General features: G+C 39.6%; 1 long non-coding RNA gene across 2 annotated transcripts in view; it reads left to right on the top strand.

Annotated features, from left to right (window-relative positions):
- LOC144246381 (uncharacterized) overlaps window positions 1-24,034 on the top strand; it is a 92,017-nt gene that overhangs the window by 8,348 nt on the left and 59,635 nt on the right. Inside the window, exons 2-3 of one of the 2 annotated variants that reach the window (XR_013340088.1) lie at window positions 430-524; window positions 21,522-21,685. This is a non-coding gene — a long non-coding RNA (uncharacterized LOC144246381). Of the gene's footprint in view, window positions 1-429; window positions 525-21,521; window positions 21,686-24,034 lie in introns of those variants that run through there. The other variant, XR_013340089.1, reaches the window with a different exon arrangement.

The following is a 24,034-nucleotide window of genomic DNA, read 5'->3' as shown; positions in this document are numbered from 1 at the left end:
AGATAATGAAACACACCTCACAATACCATTAAAATATTTCTTTTACTTTCCACACTGTTCATTGTTTGTCTCCCCAAAGTAGCATCATTGCCTGGGAGAGAGTATCAAGACATTAATCAAAAATAGATGAGCAGTACAAGAAATGAAGGACAAGCAGACAAGTATAAATATCTTCCTGCATATCCAAAATACAGAAACTGTCTGAAAACCTTGTGATTAGAGTCAATACACTCGATCATCCACAGAGACAGTGTGCACAGCTGTCATTCCTATTCTGAACATCTCATTGGATACCGTGTGATTCTGCAGCCCTCCATCAGGTGAATGATGTGAAGTCATTGTTCATCTGATAGATCAGACAGTACAGAAACTCTCCAGACAGAAACCTCTGCTTATTTCTGGCTAGGAAGAATAAATCTTTTCTTTTAGGATCTGCAGAAATACAGATGCAAAAGCAGGACGTGGGTAAATGAGAGAAGATAAGGTATTGCTCCTGCAAGCAGAACATCCTGTCTTCAAAATGGGTGAGTACTTCTAAACGTTCCAAATATTTCATTGCCCTCCAAATAGATCATAGATCTGACCCTCTTTCCTTTCCAGATACTTTCCAGCATTCTAAGCCATAATAGGGACAGGCAGAAAGCAGAATTTTGAAAAAATATATTAAAAAAAATAAATGGAGGAAAATTCTGAGGATGCCCCGATTTCCATAGTCAACCTCCTGGATACTGCCACAGAATTTTGTACATCTCCAAGAAGATGTGGCTGATTTTGGTCGATCATTAGAAGAACTTGAGGTAGCTGTATAAACAGCAGATTTCTACACCTACAGGTCTTCATTCATTTCCTCCAGTGAGGTATTTAATTTGACTGGCAGCTAGCCTATCTGTGTAGCTGATAAGAGAAGGAAAAAAATCACCCTCCAGTCCTCGCATTGCCACTGCCTTTCCTCTGTTCTCATCACAGAAGTGTACAAAGAATTAAAGAGCTCTCAATACATTTGTAGCCAAATATTTACCTTAAGTGAGGTAGATTATATTTGCTTATTGTACCCATTGCCATGCTGGCACGTGTTCAAGACTGTCTAATTCCTTGGAGTGCTATTGAATAGTTTAAAACCCTTTTGTTTATAATAAACTGTTTGGCAATGAATGCACATTCAGTGTTGTCCAGGGTATAGTAGCTCCAGAGCTCACACACCTGGGGTTTGGGCACTTGGCGTTGTCTCACTTCACAAACAGAGCATTGGGGACAGTTCTGGGATGCAGCCAATTTACCTTAGTCTCTTGCAGGTTTATTACGAGTATTCTGAAATTCTCTCAGGTATTTCATGAAGAAAAAAGATAATGAAACCTTATTCAGAGGAAACATTCTTCAAGGAAATACAACTTCATCTTTATCAGCTTGCTTTTTTGAGAGCATACTCATTTTGACAACATTTTTAATGGAGACAAATTAAAATATTATTTACAGTAAATTATATTTAAATTATTGTTTTCCCTAAAGTGAAAACATATAAGTAGTTCCTTGTTTTGTTTAATCTTGTTTTGAACTTTATATAGCATTCATATATTTAACATTTCTCCTACTAAACTGAATATTTTAATGTCATTATAACTTTCGGGTTTTCTGGTGTGAGAATGATTTGACACTTATGGAACACTTCCACCATGCCAAATATATTCTCTTGGAATTTTCTGTCCCTGAAAACTTCACCACCTTCTCTTTTTCACCAAGTGTTGGAACTTCCCATAGGATGGAAATTCTGTTTACTGACCAGCTCTGCTAAAATTTCTTCTTCTATCAAAAAAAAGGGAGGAGGCTGTCACAAATACACAACCGTAAACTTGTCAGGATGCATTTCTTATTGTTGGCTCATATGTTGCCCTCTTTTGGTAGCTTTTGTATTGTACTACACATAAAATATTTAACAAATGCTGCAGCAACTCAATATCCAAAGGGGACTGAGTGCTGAATGTTAAAGCTAAGCAAATGCATGAAGAGAGCAGCAGGTTGTGAGTTTGGTACATAAAGATCTTATAGAGACATCCTGTTGGGAGAGGCAAAGCACTAGGGTATTAATAAAGCAGTAAAACATAAAACTGGGCTATAAAGGTTAGTGAGAAAGAAGAAGAAGCAGAAAGATCTGTAGGTACTCACTCATGTGAATAATTTAACCCTATATCTTGACTTCAATCCTCTGATGAGAACCTGACTTTGAAAAATTTGTTCGATCAAGACTTGTAAAGGGAAGCTCTGCCCTAATCATCACTCTGGTCTTTCCCTGTTACTTATTTCATAATCTATGCAAGGGTTTTATTAAATTCTTGTGGGTATTGACTAATAAAGCTCAGAAAAGTGCCTGCTAATTTTCCAGGACTAAATCCCTACCAAAGCCGACACTTTCTTCACCAATTTATTTCTGAATTATGAAATGAAATCTGCAGTGATTTGCTAATACTAGCTATGAAATCATGTGATAGTTACAGTATTATAAGCCTAGAATCATTATTTAAGCAAAACACTGAAGTGTTAATTTTTTCAAGAAGAGAGTTTTTTTTCCCTTACTATTTCTGACTAATTTTTTTTTAAAGCCCCTTCTCAGTCTGTGCCAATGATTAAGAGTCTAAAGAGATGGGTATTCACCTCCTCTTGACTTTCCAAAAGAACTGAGTGCTAACTCCCCCAAAATACCATTCTTAGAGAACAAACTGCTCTCTACTTCAGATAATTCTCAGTTATAAGCACAATAAATGGTTACACAGGAGAGATATTCCCACCGTATCTGTGATTCCAGTTCAGCATTCCACAGCCCTATTCTGAAAGATTAATTTTCTTTGGTTTGAAAACCAGCATCAGGAATTCAGCCTCACAGTAACTGTTTTATGAACAGTCACAGAGATTATATCAGAGCTCAAAAGGGAACTGTTCCTCCCACCTTGAATTGTGAAGGTTCTGTGGTAACTATAGGAATTTTTGGGATAGGGAAGAACACTGAGCCTTCCAATGTAAAGATATACATTCTCTGGTGCTTTATTCAAATCTATCCTAAAACCCCAACAACATGAACTCTTCTTGAAAGACCATCTGACAGCTTTCCAATTTTCACCTTAAAAAAATACACACAAACATTATTTCAGTGCCATCCTCTCCATCTTATATAATGTTGGCTGGTTTAAGATTTTACTGACCTTTGTTCCATGTCTTATGGTAATAAATGACTGCCTGGTGATTTTGGTGCATCCATTATGCACCTTTTGGTGGCCAAGGGCTCACAGACTCTGATCACGTTTCCTCACAGATCTAACCAAGCCTCTTCCTGCTCCAGGCTGATGAAGTGCTTTAACATGTGCACTGTTTAACCTGATATGTAGTTCCTTTGTTAAAGCCACCTAGCAGGGCTGTAAAGGGAGTTGTAAATCTGCAGCACAGCTCATACACTTTAAGTTAAGTTTATGCTTAATGAGATGTTTGGTTTGAGCCTGAGTCTTTCCCCCAAGTGTTTTTTCCAGCCTTTGAATCGTTATGGATTTCTTCCAACTCCTTCCAGTCAGTCAGTGGCTGGCAATATTGAGCACAGAGTTGAATGTAATAGCACAGATCTTTTGCACAGGCAGTCTTACCTCCCTGCTTCATGGTACATATCTGTACGTGCACAGCTTTTATAACTGTGCAAATTCATGTTTCTCTCCCATCTGGTCTTCTCTTCACTGTACCTTGAAACTCTATCAGAAATACTGATAGCCAGGACATGTACATTCCAATAAGTCCTGACATTTGTTTTCCTTTTTGTTATTGTGAATTGTTTGGGTGATTTTGTGCTTAGCTTACTAGTATCTGCCATTCCTTTGATATCATTATCTGCTCTCTTCTGTTTACATTCTTTCCTGGTTTAGTATCATCACCACATTTCACTATTTTTCTGTTTACCTCTACTCAAAGAATGTCATATAGATACCAAATAGAACAGTCTGTCAAAAGTCCCTGACGTGACCTATAAGACATTTCCACAAGCTACAACAATTGATCATTGCCCTTTGTTTACATTCTTTCTCCCATTTTAGTCTACACAATAGTGTTCTCCACCAAAACAATTGGTTCTTTCTCTCAACACAAATACCCAAAACCATGTCAAATGACATACTCAGTGCTCCATACAGCACTCACCCACATTCCCATCATGCTGTGTATCTCTCAGCTCACTCACTGAGCATACTGCCTTGCTTGCTGAGTTACAACTTGGAGCATCCTGGCTACAGCCTACAGCCTCGGTCCCCACATCTGTAATATATAGAATTTATATGTTGCACATTAACATGAAAAGCATATTCCATATGTTTTACTTTTTACAAGACCATACTTCTTGCTGTTCCTGATACTATTTGCCTCAGTGTTTCCTTGGGATTAGTTGGATGACTTAGCTGTAAGAAACAAACAGAATTTTGCCTAAAATATTAAAGTTATTAAATACTTAAAATATTAAAGACATTGGCCTTGATTTATTATCTTTGAGGTTACAAATGTCCATTAACTGTCCTGTCTAGCATTTTCTGTCACAGACATTACCTGATTCCCTATATACGGAGCCCAAAATTTCTTGGAGCCCAAAATTGCTTGGCTGACGTGTTTTCCAGAAAGAGATTCAATTTTGATATGTACACAATTGCTTTCTTGGGCAGTTTGTTTCAGCAGTTCGTCACACTTACTGCTACAAATCCAAGCCTTGACACTTGCTTAAATTTATTTGGCTTATATTTCTACCCACTGATTCTTGTAATATATTCATCTGATGCAAGACACTTTTTTTCTTGTTGTGAAGGTAATTATACACTGTAATCCAGTCATCTCATTTTGCTAAGGGAAACAAAACGTACTTTCCAATCTGAAAGCAGTTCTTGTACTTTTTCTCCCACCCTTTTTCAGATTTCTAGCACCCACTGTGCTGCAACACACCCCAGCCACATAAGTCAACTCATGTATCCCTGCTGACTTGTTCAAAAAGGAGGTTATTCGTTTTTCACACCAGATTGAGTTCTGTGTCCAATTGCTTCCCTGCAGTGATACCGTGGACTCTTCAACCCTTGGGATATGATTTCTATTGCATCAATACAGACACTATTTGTGCATGATTTAAGATTCTTTTCTACAGAGGTCCTGCTTACCGAATTTGGGCTGCTTCATCTTCACAATTTATTTATCATTCCACCAATTTTAATTTCCTCCCTAATTTACTAAGCATTGTTTAATCTAAGAATGTACTTGTCTCTCAACCATTAAGGGCAGTATTAAGGCCTGCCAAGTGTAACACCCATTCCTGCAAACTGACTTCAGAGCTTTCCTTCAGAGCTGATAGCTGCTTTTTGACACCTATCAGTTAGTCAGTTTTTAATCCCCTCAGCAGTTACTCAATACCTGTTGTACAGTTACTCATTTGTATGAAATGCTTAGACAGAGAAGGCAAACAAGTGTATTTGAATGCTGAAAAAATGGGCTCAGAACTTAAATCCTGGAAAGTGTTAAAAAGCCTAATCCCGACTGGTGCCTAAACACTTACAAGCACACAGACTTACGTGACTCATTGTAGGTCCACAGTTATGAAACCTCATGCTTTGTATATTTTTCTGTTGATATTAATTTCTCTTATCTGTGAAAGAAAAACTTAGACTGTTGGATAAACCGCACATTACCTTTCGTACTCACACACACAGGGCTTCCCTTTTGTTTCTCTACATCTTCACAGGTAACTATTCTTTTTCAAAAATAATTGGCAATGTCAGTATAAATCTTTCAGATAGTATTTGTAATATTATTGAGTTCAGATCATGCAGCTTTGGAGAGTTTCATCCATATATTCAAATATTCCCTCATCTGCTTCTATCAATAGGATTTATTTATTTGTGTCACAGTGTTTCTTTCTTGTTAATTGCTTCAAGTTATTTTATGTAATTAAAGACAGATGGTAAAGCAAAGTTCAGTATCTCATCCATTTGTTAATCGGTGGCTTATGCAGCTCTATAAATGTAGCGGGGATGTTATGATTTTGGTGTTTTGTGTGCTGTGCTTTAAATTAAATACTGGGACCAATTCCGAGTTACACTGAAGCCAATGACAAAAGCTGCCATTGACCAGGATCTCACAGTGGGAGACTATGGATGAGGAAAGCTGTGAGCCAGCTCAGTGTGGTGTTTACACTTTACAGAGGCACACAGCTCACTCACTCCTACACCCAGGTCTCACCACGGACCTTTGCATCAACAGCTTCCACAATGTGTCAGGGGCAAAGGAGCAGCCAGGTCAGGGCATTGATGAAGAGATTTATGGAAACCCATCACTGGTTTCAGCATTCTTTCGGTTTATTCTATTTTGGGTGAAATTATATTTTTTTCATATGCAAGAGAACAAAACATCTGTTTTCATTAAGGACATCTTGTTCTTCAGATTAGAGGAAATTACCAGAAAAGGAACAACAAACAAAAGTCTCCAGAGGGAAAAGAAGCCTGCCATGTGCTCCCTTGGGCAGCCATCTTGAAGTGATCCAGAGCATTGGCAGCCTGGGAGCAGCCCAGGGGGATCCCAGATCCCAGCACAGATCCCTCCCTCCCGCCGTGCATCACTCACTTCACACCCAACCTGCTCATGGGTTTATTTTACCCCAGCTGTCTCTTACCTCCAGACCAATCTGGACAGTACTCTCCTCGCCCTGCAGGCTCTAGCACACTGTGTTGTTTTGGTGCCCTTATCCTTCTTCTTTCATAAAGAAGAGGCTCATGGCATACTTGCTGCTTGCCTGCCTGTTCCCCATGCTCCCACACTGGGAAAGTACCCTCTGTACAGGCATCAGCAATGGCTTTCTAACCAACTTTCTTGCTCCCATCTTTCAGTCCAACAAGCAATTTGGCTTTATCTGTTTTGACTCAGTACAAGCCTGCTCCTATTGTTTCTCACATTCTTGCATTTCCACCACAGTATGTGACTGACAGAAAAGCAATTCCTCAATTAGACTACAAGGGGTGTGCTGGGAATCACAAGTCAGCCTAAGGATTTATGTGCTAGACCAAATTATCGTAACTGACACAACACTTCCAGCAAGTGAGTTTGGAAATACCAGAATCTCCCCCATCCCCTCACCACCACCACCCACCCCCCCCTCCCCTGGCAAATTAGGGGGCAAATTAGAATAAGGATTCCTCGCCGCTACTGTGAGTCATGCTCACATTGGGCATATGGCTGGTGAGGTCAGTGACAAGGGTTATTGGGCTTCAACTACAGAAAAAAATGGATTTTTCTAAAAGGCATCACAGTCAGAGCAACATGAAAGAAGAGGAATGCAGAAGCCACCAAGGCCCCTGAACCACAGGTGAAAGGGAAGCACAGTTGGACTCACGTTTCTAAAAAGAATGAGCACATACAGGTGGCATAGGATACTGTGCCATTTTATTCATCTAATCTTTTGGCCCTTAACATAAACGTTTATTTTTTTACCACGGATGCTCACCAAAGCAACAAATTAACCTATTTTACTCAGCCTAAAATGGGATTTTTAAAAATGTTAGCACCACTTATTCTGGGGAACAAGCAGTGAGGCATATTTGAAAATAACTGAGTAATTTCTGCCAAGCAGGTGTCATGCCTAAACCCTATTTAAAATTCAAACATTGAACTTTAAGCACATGCTTAAGTCCTGATAAGAGACAATGCAATTTAAGTAAAGCGTAATTGAGCGTGTGCTCAGCTGAGTGCTTGAATCAGGTCACAACCAATGAAGGATTACTGGCACCAGCAGTACAGCCTTGCACTGCTGAATCTGCTATGGCAAGTGACTTTTTTTTTTCCTTTTACTCATCTTTACTTCTTTTTTTGTGTGTGTTCCTGTAAAACAGGTTTCACCCTTCAAGAAACCATCTGTATTTGGCACCTATTTGGCACATTTATACCTATTGTAAAAGAATGACAGTTGAAAATTCCAAACTGCTTTAACTATAGAGAAAAAAATCTTCTAATGTTGATGCTGAAACAGAACTTAAAGTATTATAGGTTGATAGTTCTTTTTTTCTTTCTTTTTTTTATTGTTAAATGCTAAAGCATCAAGCAAATGCACTTTACAGTCTATTGCATCGGGCTCTTTTTCAGTAGGTTGGCTCCTGCCAACAGCAGGTTCAGAACTGCCAGTTCTAATTAAAAACTTTATTTTAAAGATACATTTCACAGTTTATTCATGGCATCCTGAGAAATTTAAATTGCTGGATTGAGCAAATTGATACAGTTTCTTTTCTATTGATTCCCAAGTAATGTCTTTAATTAATAGTTTCACCAATTCACAATTGAAGTACTGTGGCTGTTGAAATCAATTTCTTCTTTTAGATTAATCACCTAGAGAGGATTCACGTAGTTGTGCCTATTTCTTTGAACAGGGTTAATCTAATTTTTTTTTTTTTTTTAATTTTGGATTGCATCAATCTAAAAAATGGTCAAAGAGTATTCTGGCCTCAAGAATATCAGTGACAAATCCTTTTAGTAGTCCCAGTTGTAACAGAATATTGCCATCATAAACTCTGTATAAATAGCATTGTAAAATCTCTGATTTATAAGCATATTGCATAGCAAAAACTATTTTGATAACCCATGCTCTTCTCTGCTATGTCCAGCTTTCTGGTTGCAAAAAATATGAGTTTTCTGCCTTCTAGATTTGGTGGGAAAATAGCACCTTCAAGAGCTGAACACCAGATCTAGAAATGCCTCACCTGTGGGTGTCTAAATTTTACTGAGGTTTATTTCTCTGCCACCTAAGGCAAAGAAATAACTTGAATAACATAGGATGGAGCTACAAAGGAGAAAAATAAAGCCTAGGCTTTTGATTCATCATGGTTTTATAATTGTTAATCAAATGCACAGTATTTATTCTACTTCAATGACTGCCACTTTTAATCTTGTATCCTTTGTAAACTTTTCAGATTAAATATATAGATTGCAATGTTCTATTAGGTGATTAAACAATATGTCATACTTTTATTTTATTATTTAGTGATCATTAGCTGCTGTAGAGCATATTACCAGCAGCAAGTCCTCCAATTAACTGGTACTGACAGTATCATATCAGAAAAAATCATTACAATTCACTAGCACCCTGTCTGCATTCTCACAACGATATAAATACACCTCAGTTGCTTAGTGAAGTCAGATGTTTGCATTTACCAACAGGTTTTAAGCAGGACATGGGCCAGAAATTCCTTAAGAGTTTCAGAGTACAGGCTGCATCTTCCTAAGTTTTGTCATTGAGACTCACCCCTGCTTTCTGATTACACAGAAACCTTCTGGTTTTAGTGGCTGAATAACAGCCCTGAGGCAAGCACAACTGTTAACATTTGAAAGTGCTAGCTAGGAAATATTTATGTGTTTTTAGCTACTTTTAGAACCATTAAACTGTTGGGGGGGGGAAAAAAACAAATCACAAACGAAAAACAAAGCAAAAAAACCCCACAAAACAGTCAATCCTATCTGATGAGCCAGCTCTTCTGCAGACACTCCCCAGGTCTTTGGTGGTCTGCAGAGCACAGCTTCAAATTCACTGCAGCATTTGAAATCTCACTCTTTGAGCAGCTGAAAGTTCTCTGCACCTGTATGTTTCTTTTTATAGTAAGAGCTGGATCTGGCTTCAAATGCAGGATAAAGAAAGACATATAATTTTGACTTAAGAGACATTTAACTAAACCACCAATATATTCTCTTAATTCAAAGCAGGAATAGGATGAACATCTCCAAATCCAAAGAATGTATTATATCATCAACCCCTTATTTTTAAGTGGTTCCAAATCATCAAAAAGATTGTGTAAGAGCAGCTGATTCCCAATATAGATATCCTTTTCTTGGGCACCAAGTCATGCCAAGACCCTGGCTGAAATTTTACAAGTGTCTCAGATTGTACTTTAAATAATAATTATTAGTCATAAGGATTGGCTACCTTTCTTTTCTTTGAAAAGAAGCTATAAATGTATCATCATCTATTCATTTCTGAAATAATCATATTGTTCTCCAAAAGAGTTGGGTTAAATTTACAAAATTTAGAAACATATGTTGTGGGACATGTTTAGGATGTTTCTACTCCTAAACTCAAGTTTAAAATTATGTGTCCCATCCCAGTTGTGAATTCTATGAAAAGTATGTTCAGTCAGAAGTACAAACATTTCTGCAAATTTCTTAAGGTGAGATTTCTTCCTTATTTACGTAAAACATTTTCTTCTTGAATAAAAATAATCTGATAATTACTTTTATTCTTGCTTTGGTGTACCAGTTCCAAGGCCCAGTCATTAACTAGGAGTCCCAAGTGAATAAGTGCTGTATGAACAGGAAGAAAGCAAATTTTCCCTGCCCCAAAGGGTTTGTAATGTAAACTCCTAATTTAAAATTCATTAATTTTACACATCACCTTACATAACAATCACAATGCCATAAAGGAGTGAACACATGCTTGTAATTAAAGCCATGGCAGTCTCATCCCATTGTATGAAAAATAGCTCTATCATAACCGTCCTGAGTTGGTGCCAGACTAGCAGCTAATCATGGGAGAAAGATGATCTAACACTTACAGAACATGAAAATAGAAATGAAACATTCTGGTTCCAGCCTATTTTCTCTAGACTTGCTGGGTGATCTTGTGCGTGCTACTTAAGCTTTCCGCCCCTCAATTTGCCCATGTGCAGAACAGCAATAACAGTATTTATCTGACTCAGAAATGTTTTGTAAGAATAAATTCATAAATCATTAAGTCTCTTACGCACTCTCAACACGCTTTCTCCACAGCATTATAGACACTTGAGAAGTACACATGAACTACTGGTTTTAGCCCCAAAATGCCTCTAGAAAGTAGAGTTCAGGGAATGTGTGGCAGGAGCAAATAGATCTATCGTGGTCAAAACCTTTCTATTCCTGTGCTATTTGCATTTCACCTGTAATAAGCAATAAGGATAAAGTTAATCAAATTCATTTTGTCAAGTCTTGATTTACAACATGTTAGCAAATATATGTTCAGAAACTCAGACCAAGATTTTCTACATAAAACTTCTGGAGAAACTCCTTCAATTCTTAATCTGTATATTGTTTTCATAAGAGATATCCAACTCTAGAAATTGCAAAGATCACAGTAATACCTTACAAGGAGAGAAATTCTGGTAAATGCTACTTTGGTGGAGTTTTCATCTTAAAAGAATGCAGGGATATTGCTCAGTAGTCGTAGCATCACTGTGCTCGTACGTAGCAGGAAATGCCAATACTAGATCATCAAGATCAGTAGTCCCATTCATTGACAAAACCATTCATGATATGAGGATGAATGAAGTGTCTTGAAAGTTAGCAGCCTCTGATTCTCTGTGCAAATCTCACAGTTCAGGACAAAGCCAGTGTATCAGTGGCATACTTTCAGCATGTAATCGTCTGTAAAGTCACGTCCCAATAGAAATAATGAGGTCCCGTTCATTATTTGCCAAAGAAGTGCAGCAATTTAAGCCTGACTCTCTTCTGGTGGAAAATTAAGTGTTTGAAATTTGGACCTGATCCTACCTTCACTGAAGTCAATGATAAGGCACCACCTGGTTTCAAGGGAGCAGCAGCAGACTTTTTGTAATGCAGAGATCACATTAAATTCACTTACCCTTCTCTCCCAGAGTGAAAAGCAGGTCATGGGTCTGATGTTTGCAGCAATAATGAGGAGGCTTTAGAAACCAAATGGGATGTAGCTGATTATTTTAGCACAAATTGAACTGAAGTACTAATGACTTACCAAGCATTATTCTTAACTGTTGCACAATCAGCACATGATGACGTCCAGAAATAGTGTAACATCATACTTTGTTCAGCAAAAGCCTCAAGGGCTGATATAAATCGAGAGGCAACCTCACTAAAGTAATTTAATTGCATAAGACTAAAATTAGTGAGAGGAGAGTTAGACCTGAAAAGGACCTCTCCAAGCAGTGAAAGGGAAGGTGTCACCTGCCCCCAGCACTCTCCATCTGAGCCAAGGACTACCCAGCCTGCTGTGCTTGTGGAGGGCTAAGCCCCAGCAGGGACTGCATCAGCACTTCTGTCACAGTCTGTGGTACCTTTGCTCAGGGAAAAAAAGGGGGTTGAGACCAGAGAAAAAATTACTTGATGGGTCCGCCCCAAAGGAAGCCACAGGGAAATCAGATACTTGGATTTTACTGCGACACCAACTTGTCTCAGTCAGACTGAGGCCAAAGAACAGGGCTGCTCTGAGCCAGTTTTCCTGGCCAAAAAGCTGGCACACAGATTGCAGTGAATATCCTGGAGATATGTTCTCTTTTTGACATTTGTCCTATCTCCCTGACAAACACAGCTGCCCCCAGCAGAGAGGCATTAGCTGCTTCTGACATTGGCTCCTAATTTCCATATTCAGTGCAAGATATTAATTTTGCTCCAGTTTTAATGCCGTTTACTCACATATGTTACTCAACCAACCCTCTGTGAAAATGCAAATTTCTTGTTCCAAGTATTCAGCTCCACTCCTTCTTTGCCATGGCACATCCTCCACTACAGTGATGTGCTTTGAGCACTGACCTGCCATGTCCCCTTTATTTCTCACCAAGATCCTGCCCCCAAATGCAGAGTGCTACCACAAGTCCCCAGATTGTCCAGTGGAGATCACAGCCACCCATAAGATCATGCTGTGAGCAGCAGCAGGACACACAGTAAGGCTACAGGTGGCAATACAAGATCCCATTTGCCAGTAAGTCAGAGAGGATTATTCTAACACCAAGAACAAAAAAACAACCTTTGAGCAGGACTCTGAGGCTGACAGAGCCATGCCTTTCCCTCTTGAATGTTTCTACATTCTGAAGTCAGAGGGACGCTGAGAGTACCCGCAAGCAACTCCTTACACCTTTTTACACAAAGCCAGGATCATGTTCTAGCAAGAGAGCCACAGTATTTCCAAAGCATGTTCATCAGGAGACCCTTAACTCGTTCTTCCCCTTATGCACAGCAAACACTTGTACTTCTATAGCTGTGAGCATCCTCTTTTATGTACAGAAAGCTAAAATTAAGATTAATAACTCCTGTGCAGAAAGTCAGCATTCATTATAATGGACAACTCTGGCTTGTAAAGCTAAGGGGTCTTTTATATATTGAATAAACTGTTCACCAGCATTATATCTTTAAGCAGTATTTTAGCTATTGTAGAACTATCTGCAAGTCAGCATCTTACATGGCTCAGAGAAATTAACTAAATTGAAGACTTAAACTAAATCAATGCTCAGCAGAACTGTAGCCTTATTTTTGGATGCCAAGCCACACTACAGAACACTTTATTAGAAAGCAAAGAGAATGTTATTTTTCAACAGAACATGTGTGTGTGTAAAGGAAAAACATTATCCACAGCTAAAGTTACCCATGAAATACAAATGCAGACGATTAGGATTAAATGTACTTTAGGAACAAAAAACTTTGCATCTTTCTATAATGCCTTGCACTTGAGAAGTTTTAATTAGATAACAATAATTAAGTCTGTCTGATAACATCACTGTGATATACGTCTTCATTTACAAATGGGTAAACTGAGACTGAAAGTGGTCCTTTGTGCCAATTTGTGCCTTACCCAATAAATCAAAGAACAAAACAGCACAGAACTTCTGATGTCCTGGCTTCCACTTCACTGGTCAAAATGTTACCAGATCAGATCTCATGCCAACAGGACCTTATGCTAACAACCTCTTTGTATTTGAGAGTGGGACCCAGAGTTTTCAACTCCGTTATTGCAGTAACACTTCATCACTTGTATTCCTGTCTATTAGTTTAGCATATACAACTGTTTTTACAGCCAAACAAAACAAGTTTATGAATTCACATATTTTTATTTTAATTATTGATTATATTGTTTTCCAAGAACCTCATTTAAAATACCATTGAAAGTCTTTTTCTCATTTGTCAAATGCCCCAGTAAATTTATTCCCCTTTTATGTGGTATGGATTATTTACTCTTCATTTTCTACATGAAACAAGCCCTGACTAGTTACTAGATGGCAGACATGTCATATCCAAATCCCAGAAACCTGCTTATTTTATTTCATAGGTCTTTTGAGGGTTTGGCTGTTTTCCTGATTTTGCACATGTGAGCTCCATCTTTCTGAGAATGCATCAGCCAGCCTGCCTGAGCTAGTCACAGGCAGGATTAGTAAAATCAGGCATCTGCAGATGTTAGGCTACCAAAAATGAATACCAGTGTTGTATTCTAGGGGCTTTTGTTTGGTGAAGGACTGTGGGCCTTGGCAGGGAGGAGTTGGGATACTCCCGCACGATAGCTTATCTGCATCCAAAGGAGTGTCAGACTTTATAGGATTTAGCAGCAGCATGGCTAATGAGGACAGAGCAGCCTGACCCGTGGAAGTGTTGAGCAACCACAACTCCCATTTACTTCAGCACTTTTGTAGATCAGATCCTCAAGGTTATTTGCTTTTTGGAATAAGCTACTTGTGGTCTGCATCAGCCTTTTCTCTTGACAATGGTGGCCCATGCCATTCGTTTGTTGGCTTTGGCCAACCGTGCCCAGCGTGGCTTCTGATCACAGATCATGAGACACAGTTATTTTTAGCATATCAAATTTGCAGAGACTAAATGCCTAGTTTTTGCAAAGTTGTTGAAATGCCTGTTTCATCTTGTTCAAAGCATTTCTGTCTCCAGGTCCAGCAAACTGCTGCTTTTGACAAACTGCAAGTCACCATCCTGCTACTGAGCAGACAGTGCCTGGGAGAAAGAATCAATTAGATAATAAAAGTGTTAGAGGATTTGCTTATTTTATCACTTCGTTTATCCTTTCAGTGTTATTGTTCTGTCAAGAAACCAAAACATGAAGAACTACAATACAATTACTCTTTGCTTTGACTCACACAAACCAAGAAAGATGGGTCAGTGAGGGCTGTCACAAGCTGCACCCATTACCATTGCTGTCCTTTGGAAGGAGCCTTTGTTCATTTTTCCTCACTTCTGGCTACTGATCAGGAAGGGCCAATAAGGAGGGAATTTCTTTGGTGAGTTTCTGCATTGTTTTCTCTTCTGTATTAGAAAGAAAGAAAAGAAACTAAGCAACACAATACAGAATTCTGACTTACAGAATGCTAAGTGTTTTTTTTCCCACAGACTTTACTACCTCCCTACATCACTGCCATTGATTTATCTGTTTCACTGTGTGAAAAGCTTATCCTCTTCTAGGCTGAATAGCTGAGGTATCATGTACTGCACGATTCATACCATCTCCCAAAAAGCTTATTTCCAGGGTTTTCATAAGGAGAGAAAATAACCTAATACAGCTGTAAATTGATTGATTTAATTTTTTTAAAAAAAAAGAGTTTTCTAAAAAAATTTCCTGAAACTAATTGCAATGAGTTTAAGCTTTTCTACAAGAAATGAGACACAAAGGGGTCTACCCAACCAAATTCAATTATATTGCAAATTATCTACCTACCTGAGTACAGATCCCTTCTTTGTCTGATTGAGAATATAGATATAGGCATAGGACTGCCACATGACTACTTTATTGCAGAGTTCATCTGCCTCTTTCCATCCCCCTTTCCCCATTTTCTGCCAAGCTGTACTTCCTCCCTATTGTTAAATGCTCCCCTTGGTCTACCTCTGAAAATGTAGCCCTTAAAATATCCTGACAAGCTCTATGGATCTATACAACAACAAGGAAAATTTGGTTATCAGAGGACTATTTGTCACACACACTGAACTTAGCTCAGAGCCTCATTAGATCCACATATGGAGCTTCAAGGGTATTTGTTTGGGATGGGCTGTGAACTTAACCAAAGGTAACTCCCATTCACTGGCAGATGGAGGAGGTGGTGCCAGTAACATTACTGGGTTCAGAAATACAACACAGCTTGTCATAACATGTTGCTCTGGCAACATCTGTTAACAGCCCACAGAGCTATGTAGCACTTAAGCCAGATATAGCCATAATGTAGTCTTTTGCACTGAGCTGCAGCTATTTGTACCTTTCCCAGACAGCAACATGTATTATTTGCTCCTGGCCTCAGAAAACCCCACCATTTCTTTCAGGGTTTATTTTCATTTTTCTGGGATTAGGCTACAATGCCATGGCAAGTACATCTCAAGAACAGAGATATGTATTTGTGGAGATGTGACACTCAAAATTACATCAAATTCCTTCAGGCACTCCTGACAACACCCAGCCAGAAGCAGAGTTTGGTCCAGACAGCATTGCTTCTCAATCAGTAGAGCTAATTTCTTACACAAACTCCTCCCAGCTTCACCAGCATCACTCCAGATCCTTAACAACCTAACATCCATCTTCATATACTCTATTCAGCAATGGGGAAGCTAGTCTGGCACCACCAGGAAAGACTATGGAAAAAAACATTTTTGCTTTTGAGTTTATATTTATGTCCATTTTGATGTGTTACAGCTGCGAATGGATTTGCAAGGGCCAACGTGATCTCCTACAAGCCGTGAGGTCGTATCGACACAAATTCTCTATGACAAATCTAGTCTATAAAGAGGGGTAGGTGATAGGGAAGGAGACAATGACTTGTGCTTTCTTGTGCACCATCAGGACTTTGTCACAAATCACAGGGTTTTTTATACTTTTAGAACTTTGCATGTTCATTGCATGAAAGGGGTGACATTTTCCAGAGTGATATTTACTTGAGAATATTTCTGTTGTGATAAGGGAGCCCTTCAGGGTGTCTACAGAGACAAAAGTCAAAAGAGGTTAATGCATGCCACAGCTGTTCCATACCCTTCCTCTGGGTCTAGTAAGCCTGGTGGGTTTTTCCACTGAAACAGCAAGGGATTTTCCTATCAGCAGATCTCCCATCTTATCTAGATGTCGCATCTCTTCCAATTTAAATGCTACGTCAGTGGTTATTAAGCCTGCATTGCAAAGAAATAAAACTAAGGAAAACATTCTGGAGGGTGCTCTGGATTCCATTAAAGGATTGAATTTCTCACTATGTTACACTTTTTCCATATGGCTGAAACATGGAGCTGAATACATTCATATACTGCTAGTGGTATAATCCCAGATGGTGACAAATTACCTCATTTCAACAGCAACGTATAGATCTTTATGACACCAATGTTCAGCCATGCTCTTGGGATATTCTCTCCAAACAATGAATGACTGGCAGATAGCATAATGTTTAACTTCTGCCTTCACTTTTGTACACACTTTATGGCTAACGCTGCAGAGCTACTCATTCGTTAAGTACTGAGCCTTGTAACAGCGTTCAGATGACACGAGATATTCCCTGAGCTGCCAGCCAAGGACCTCCTTTGGCCCTCGAAGATCAACTGGTGCAGGCAGTGTGTCACTCTGTGTGTGTAAAGATATGCTCTGGCAGGGTAGAAGTGAACTGATAACGTCTTACCCCTGCTTGGGCCCTTCAGCTGCCTCTTGGGGAAGCGTGAAAGGCTGCCAAGCTCAAGATGTGCTGCATCCTGCAATTTGGCTTTCCAGAGAAGAACAACCCCTCCCCCCAAACTCACCCACGCAGTTCTTTACCCCAAGAAGAGGTCATCACACAAAAAGTAGATAGGAGAGAGAAAGACTGCACACTTGACTGTAACTGCAATAGAGAGAAGTCTGGAGTCCTCTTGAGATGTTGTGTAAATGGAAAGCAATCTGGGCTGTCTCCATTTTTTACAGAAAGACCTCTGTGCTTTTGTGGACTTCATGGCCTGCCAGATGGAGACGGCTCCAAGTAACACTGAGATCTTATTGCTGCAGAAAACCAAGGAGAGCTATAACCCCAAGTACTGCAGGTGTAGGAGGGAGTACTTGTTCAGATGATGATTCATGTCAGCATCTGAATAAATAAGGTCAGACAGCCAGAGATTATTCCAGTGAAGGAGAGTTGATTTGTTTGGGGGGCAGAAAGGAGGGGCTGTTTGTTTGTTTCGTATCATTATATTGTAACCCTGGCCTACTCTGACTTGGTTTTGGTTTTTTTTCCTGAGATTTAGTGCTCATTTATTTTAATTAAGACCTCCGTTCAGCAGAACATATAACTGGGTGTAGACTACCTGAACTGGAATAGCTGTATCAAAAGGACAAATACTAATGGTAGCATCTACTGTGTAGTCAGCATAATGTAGCCTTTATAAACATATCTGCAATCTGTTTTATGGAAGATGTTTCCACTACAGACCATTAAAAATAAAAAATCGCTTGCCTCAAAGGGGTGAAAAAGGATTAATTAGTTAGTGCTTGTGTAGCACTGTGGAGATACAAATCACGGGACTGTGTTATTGGTGAGCAAAAGATGCCAACAGGAAGCAGCATTGTTAAAGGCACGAGGACTAACAATGGTTTTGTTCTCGCATTTGTAAATGATTCGTCTGCTATTAAAAGGTGTTGGCCTTTCAGCCTAGGAGACTGAAATCCTCTTTCTTCATCCAAAGGAGCCTTCATGGGCTGTGCATACTTTCTCACACTCCCTCAGTAGTGTTCCTCACTTTTAGCTTATAGATGCTAGACAGTAGCCCATTCTCCATAGTCCTTTTATTGCTTGGCCTCTGCCTCAGCTGCCAAGAGGGGTGCCATTTAGACTCATTGTTATGGTAGCTTTTATGATCTAGACATGGTGTCTAGGATCAGAGACTTCCTAGCAATTTTGCATATGCTGCTGCACTGCCGTCAGAAGAGAAGAACTCCTAGTAGCCAAAAATGTGGGCAGAATTCAAAGCAATGACCTACAGATGAAAGGCACCCCATCTGGGCCAGTTAAGCCATCCAGCCCCTGAATGCCAGCTCTTCGCTGAATGAAACCGTATTGTGATGTGATGCTCAGAAAGGGAAAGAAAAAAGAAAAAAGAAGCAGTTTTAAAATATCTGTGGATAACTGTGGCTGTCTAGAGCTAGGGCTACAGACATTCAAACCTTGCTTACATAATATTTCTATCACGCACCATCCTCCCACCCAGCTCTCCACATCATGCCAAGGTGCTGGAGGGAGGTCTTGTTCTTATTTATGCGGCATGAATACAAAATCAGAGAGGGTGGCAGAAACTTTCCACAGAAAGGTATGGTGCCTTGGCATGCTGAGGAAAATAGTAGAGCAGGAACAGCTTGTAAATGAGGGGGGAGGAGAAGGATTAAAGAAATTGAAATAACGGTATTCGAGTATTTCCTCAAAAAAACAGGATGACTGCAGTCCCTTAAACCCAAAAACTCAGGGAGAAAATACAGAGCAAAGTATCTTTTCTCCCTATGTTTGCTATATTGCTCACTTAGACGAGGAAAATCTTTTTTTACCCCATTGTCCTCAGCTTCTTTTTCACCCTGTTGTCCTCAGCTCCTTTTTCACCCCGTTGTCCTCAGCTCCTGACACACATATGACCTCTGTCCTCCTTCCTTGCAAACAGAGGCCAGATGAGGAAGGTGGTTTTGTCACCTGGAGTTAATTTATTCCAGTCTCCGCTGTGCTGTGCTGCTGTGCTGGGGTGGAACCTTTTCAGATGTCGGGATGACAGGAGAAAGAAAAACGAAGCAGCAGAGTATGTGTGGCGGGTGGCCGAGTCATCCTATCACCACGTATTTGTGTAGTTTCTTTTAGTGCCATCCAATCTTTCCTTCTGTCCCTAAATGGCCTGTGTTGAAAATGTCCCTGCTTACAGTTGCTCAACTGGAATGAGGACAAATTGTTTGCAGTGGCCCCCTTCCAAATGCTTGTGCTGTAACTTTTGTCTTGACTAGTCTCTGGAGATATCTCTAGAGTGAGTTTCCTATGACTCGTTTGTGCTACCCCTAAGTCATGTCAGATTTTCTTCCTCTAGTCTTTCAACTTTACAGCAGAAATCTTGTTTAAAGCATCTCCTTCACAGAAAAAGCCAGAGCAGGCAGAGGCTTAATGCTGTTATGTCACAAGTTCCCCGGTGAATTAAAAGTGAGGGGGTTGGGTCTCAAGGGTGCCCGAGGTTACAGAGGGGTTCTAGCAGGCAAGTAGACCCACAGGCACAAAGGGGATGGCCACACCAAGCAGCTCTGAGCTATTAAGTCCTGGTGGTGTTAGGACTGCCTTGCCTTCCACACTGAGATGGAAATGCCTGGCCCCTTGGTCCTCCAGACCACTTCAGCTCAGCACTGAAGGGGTGGTGAAGGTACTCTTCCCCTTCACTTTCACATGTGAATTAGTCCAGGATGACACAGCATCAAAAAAAAAAAGTGGGTTAGCAAAGCCTGAAGAACTAAGCCAAGAAAGGAAGGGTTTATAGTTCCAAAAACCATTTGATGAAGTTTTGCACGTAGACTCATTAATAGATGTTACAGAAGAAAAGGTTCATTCCCCCCTGTTAGATGCATGACCTCTTAGACATGTATATATATATATATATATATATATATATATAATATTTTCCAATGATAACTGAATTCAAAAGCCATTGTCTGCTTAAATATTAGTTTTTCATCGAGAGTACAATCTGCTTTTAGAAAATAAATACAGAGTTAATAGTACAAAATGGTCCTCTTCAACACTACGAGGGCAGAAAACCAAGCCTGCATAAAGCATCTTCCCTGTCCCTTTACATGCTTTGCAGAAAATGATCTGAGCATCCTCAAACTGAGGGAGAGTGAAGCCAGGAGATGAGTCTGCTGTGGTTCCTTACAGAGTTCCTGGGCGTACAAGGTCCATAATGGGGAGCAAATTGCAAGACTATCAACCCTTCCTGCCTCTTGGCTGGAAGTAACCAGCCATCACACAGACCCGTGGCTGATTCCTCGGGGGGGATTTTGCCTGCTTAGATTTCCCAGGGTTCCCAAGTCACCAGACAGCTCCCCTCAAGGCACCTCAGCACCTTTTTCTTTGTGTCACAGGAAATGGGAGTGTGGGGAAAAAAGAACAATGGAGTTTAGGGAAGGCATCCCATGGTTCCAGTCATGTGGTTGTTCACATTACACATTGGGTGGTGCATCACATTGCAATGGCATCTCCTGCTCTTTGACCATTTTCTGGTCTCCTGACTCAGCAGAGAGATTATCTCCATTGCAGAGATATCCCTGTATCTCTGAGACAACATTACCACCTAGAAGTAGACAGAGCACAGCTAGCCAAGGCATTCCAGACACTAGAGGTTGCTCAGTGTTATGAGGCTTAGCAAACACAAGAATTTTGTACAAGTCTGCCATTATTCTGGGGATTTAAAATCTTTGTCACTGGCTATCTTTTATTCATTATTTTTTCTTTTTCTTTCCTTTTTTTTTCTTTCTTATTTTTTTTAACACAACCAGTGTCATATTGTGCCTCTGCCTCCCAGTTAGCCAGCCAAATGATTGCTTTCATTGCACCAGAATCTCACAAAACACTATGACTACTTTGTTTTTCATTAGCACTAGAGGGGAAAAATAAACAAGCTGGGCTCATGGTTTATAATTGCATATGTAATTACCATTTTAAGACTACTCTTTGCAATACAAATTAGCTCACTGTCCTTTGTATCATCTCTGCAGTGCCTCTCAGAGCAAATGTAAGCTATCTCTTTTTTTGTCCATCATGCAGCCAGATTCCAATCTCGGATGTGCTGAAAACAGCGTGATGTACCTCTAAAAATGATCTGCTCTGCTTGCAAACACAGTGACCAGTATTTGGAGCCATGCCTTGACATTTGCTATGGAGTTGGAAGAAGAACCTGTCCAGGCCAATCTTTGGGTCCAATCCAGCTGGCAAACATTTTATAGCACAGCAAATTTTTGTAGAGTTACTCCTGGTTTGCTTTGTTTTCAGCATCTCAACAGATCCATGGGAAGAGATCTGCTGATACCACAAAGGCAGAGTTTGCACTTGGCTTGATTGGTTTCTTCCATATAAGTAGTAGGGAAGATGAGGAGCATATTGTCAATAAAACACAGACATTATTTACAATTCAACATCTAAAAGCTGCCATAAAGTAGTGAATAGCAATGAATAAGTCCAAAGCCATTCTACTCTGTTTTGGCTACTACTTTATGCTCCCAGAGCTCCTATGTTCAAAGGGACAAAGCAGAGATGCCCAGAGGAGAGGAAGTCTCATTCTAAAAAGCCATAAAAAGAAATGCATGGCCACAGATCAGGGGATAATTTTATGTCTCACATGTTTTCTGACCCTATGAAGAGCAGCTTTAAATTGTTGCTTCTCCTTCTTGATTTTAGAAGTGGCTGAAGCAGACACCATAGTTTACAAAATAGCAGGTGGGCATGAATCCTGAAAAAGTAGATCCATAACAAAATCTTGGTCACTGAGGGCAGAAGGACCCTACCCTTCTGTCTGTGGCAGGATTGATCTAATTATTCTATAACTGTTCCTGCAGATGGGTGTCTGGCCTTGAATAACTCCAACGACAGCGATTGCCCAACGGCTCTTGGCAGCTTGTCCAACTGCCGAACAGTTCTTCTACAGTTTTGCCTAATATTTAACCTAAAACTTCCCTTCTGCTTCAGCCAATTATTATTTGTCCCATCTTTGTTGACTAATGAGAATAATTGATCCTTGTCCTCTTTATAACATTCCTTTATGTCTCCCTTTATTATGTTCCTCACACTCTACTTTTGCCTTTTGGCTAAAGGTGCCAAGTTATCTTAACCTTTCCTCTTAGATCTGAATGCCAGACTTCTTACTATCTTTCTTCCACTCTAAATTCTTCAATTTGTCCACATTTTTCATACAGAATTGAATGCAGTTACTCCAGTCATGCTTTAACCAGTGCCAAGCAGAGCGCAATAATTACTTCAGTAACCTTACTGACCCCATCTAATAACAAAGGCAAAATGCAGCATGTAATTAAAATCTAAAAAAATAACTATTTTTAAAAGCTAATTGCCTTAACAATCAGAACATTCTACAGCTCAGAGAGCACACACTAAAGAATTTAAAGGTTATTGTTCATTCAAAAAACATCTTGTTCAATTATATTCCCTATATTATATTTTAAGCTATGTTTTTTTACTCCTATTGGGAATGGTCTGCACTGCATCTCTCACACTCCCTTACCATATTTTTATTTTCTGCACGTTTAACTCCTAGAATCTCCATGGGGTCCTGTCTATAGTAGGGATGTTCACTAAGGATTTCCCACTGTTTTGAGACCTTCTGCAGCTCCACCAGTATGGCACAGCAGAGAGCTCCCACTCACGCTTTTGATCTTTTAGGCTATTACTATGTCTTCCAGCTTCAATAATGTCAGTGGAGCAAAGCCAGCAGTGAGGCATTTTTAGAAAGCTTCCTTTACAAGGACAAAATATTCATCTCCTTTGCCAAGTCCATGGTGCCCTACCTTGAATCCCCTTCTCTCTGTGGTCTGTCTGGTTTTCTTTTAAAAGGACTTCTGTCCTCTTCAAGTCATCAGCATCATACATGCCCATCACAGTCTGTAACTGTACATTCTCCTGCCTCTCAATGGGTACCTCTTCAGGAATAGAAATCCTTGTTACAAACAACACAAGTGATTCAACACTACTATCAGTCTGCTGACAACAGCCATTCTTGGAAAATGGTTACATTAATTTCTAGAATCCCTGAAAATAAACAAGTTTTGCTCCATTAACAGGAATGGCAAATTCAGACTACAAACTCACTTGACTGAGCCAATGCATTTAATTAAATTGGTTTGCTATTACACTGATAAGCAGAAATATGACTATTTTTAATAGACTTAATAGTTTCTATTCTTGTTGCCTCATAGCACCTTAATTAAATTACAATTGTTCTGTTGAAAAAGATGTCTGTGAACACCTCCAGACAACACAGGAAAATATTCCTGAAAATATTCCTAAAACTATAAAAATTGGGAGTGTGATACTGCAGGGTAGATAGGACAAAAAGGAATAGGGCTAAGATTGCAGTAGGGAATATTCAGATTTTACTTAAGAAAAACTCAACTCTGAATCATTGGAATATATCATCTGGGCATTGGAATAGATCATCTTGATTTTCCTGTCCTGTGTTATCTTCTAGGACAAGTTAAATGTACAGCTGACAGGAATGACCCAGGCATAATTGGTTCTACTTTGTTACACACAGATGATTGAAGTTCTCT

The sequence above is a fragment of the Lonchura striata genome, chromosome 6, assembly GCF_046129695.1.
Source record: "Lonchura striata isolate bLonStr1 chromosome 6, bLonStr1.mat, whole genome shotgun sequence".
NCBI lineage: Eukaryota > Metazoa > Chordata > Aves > Passeriformes > Estrildidae > Lonchura > Lonchura striata.
This window is presented reverse-complemented; position numbering and strand designations above follow the sequence as displayed.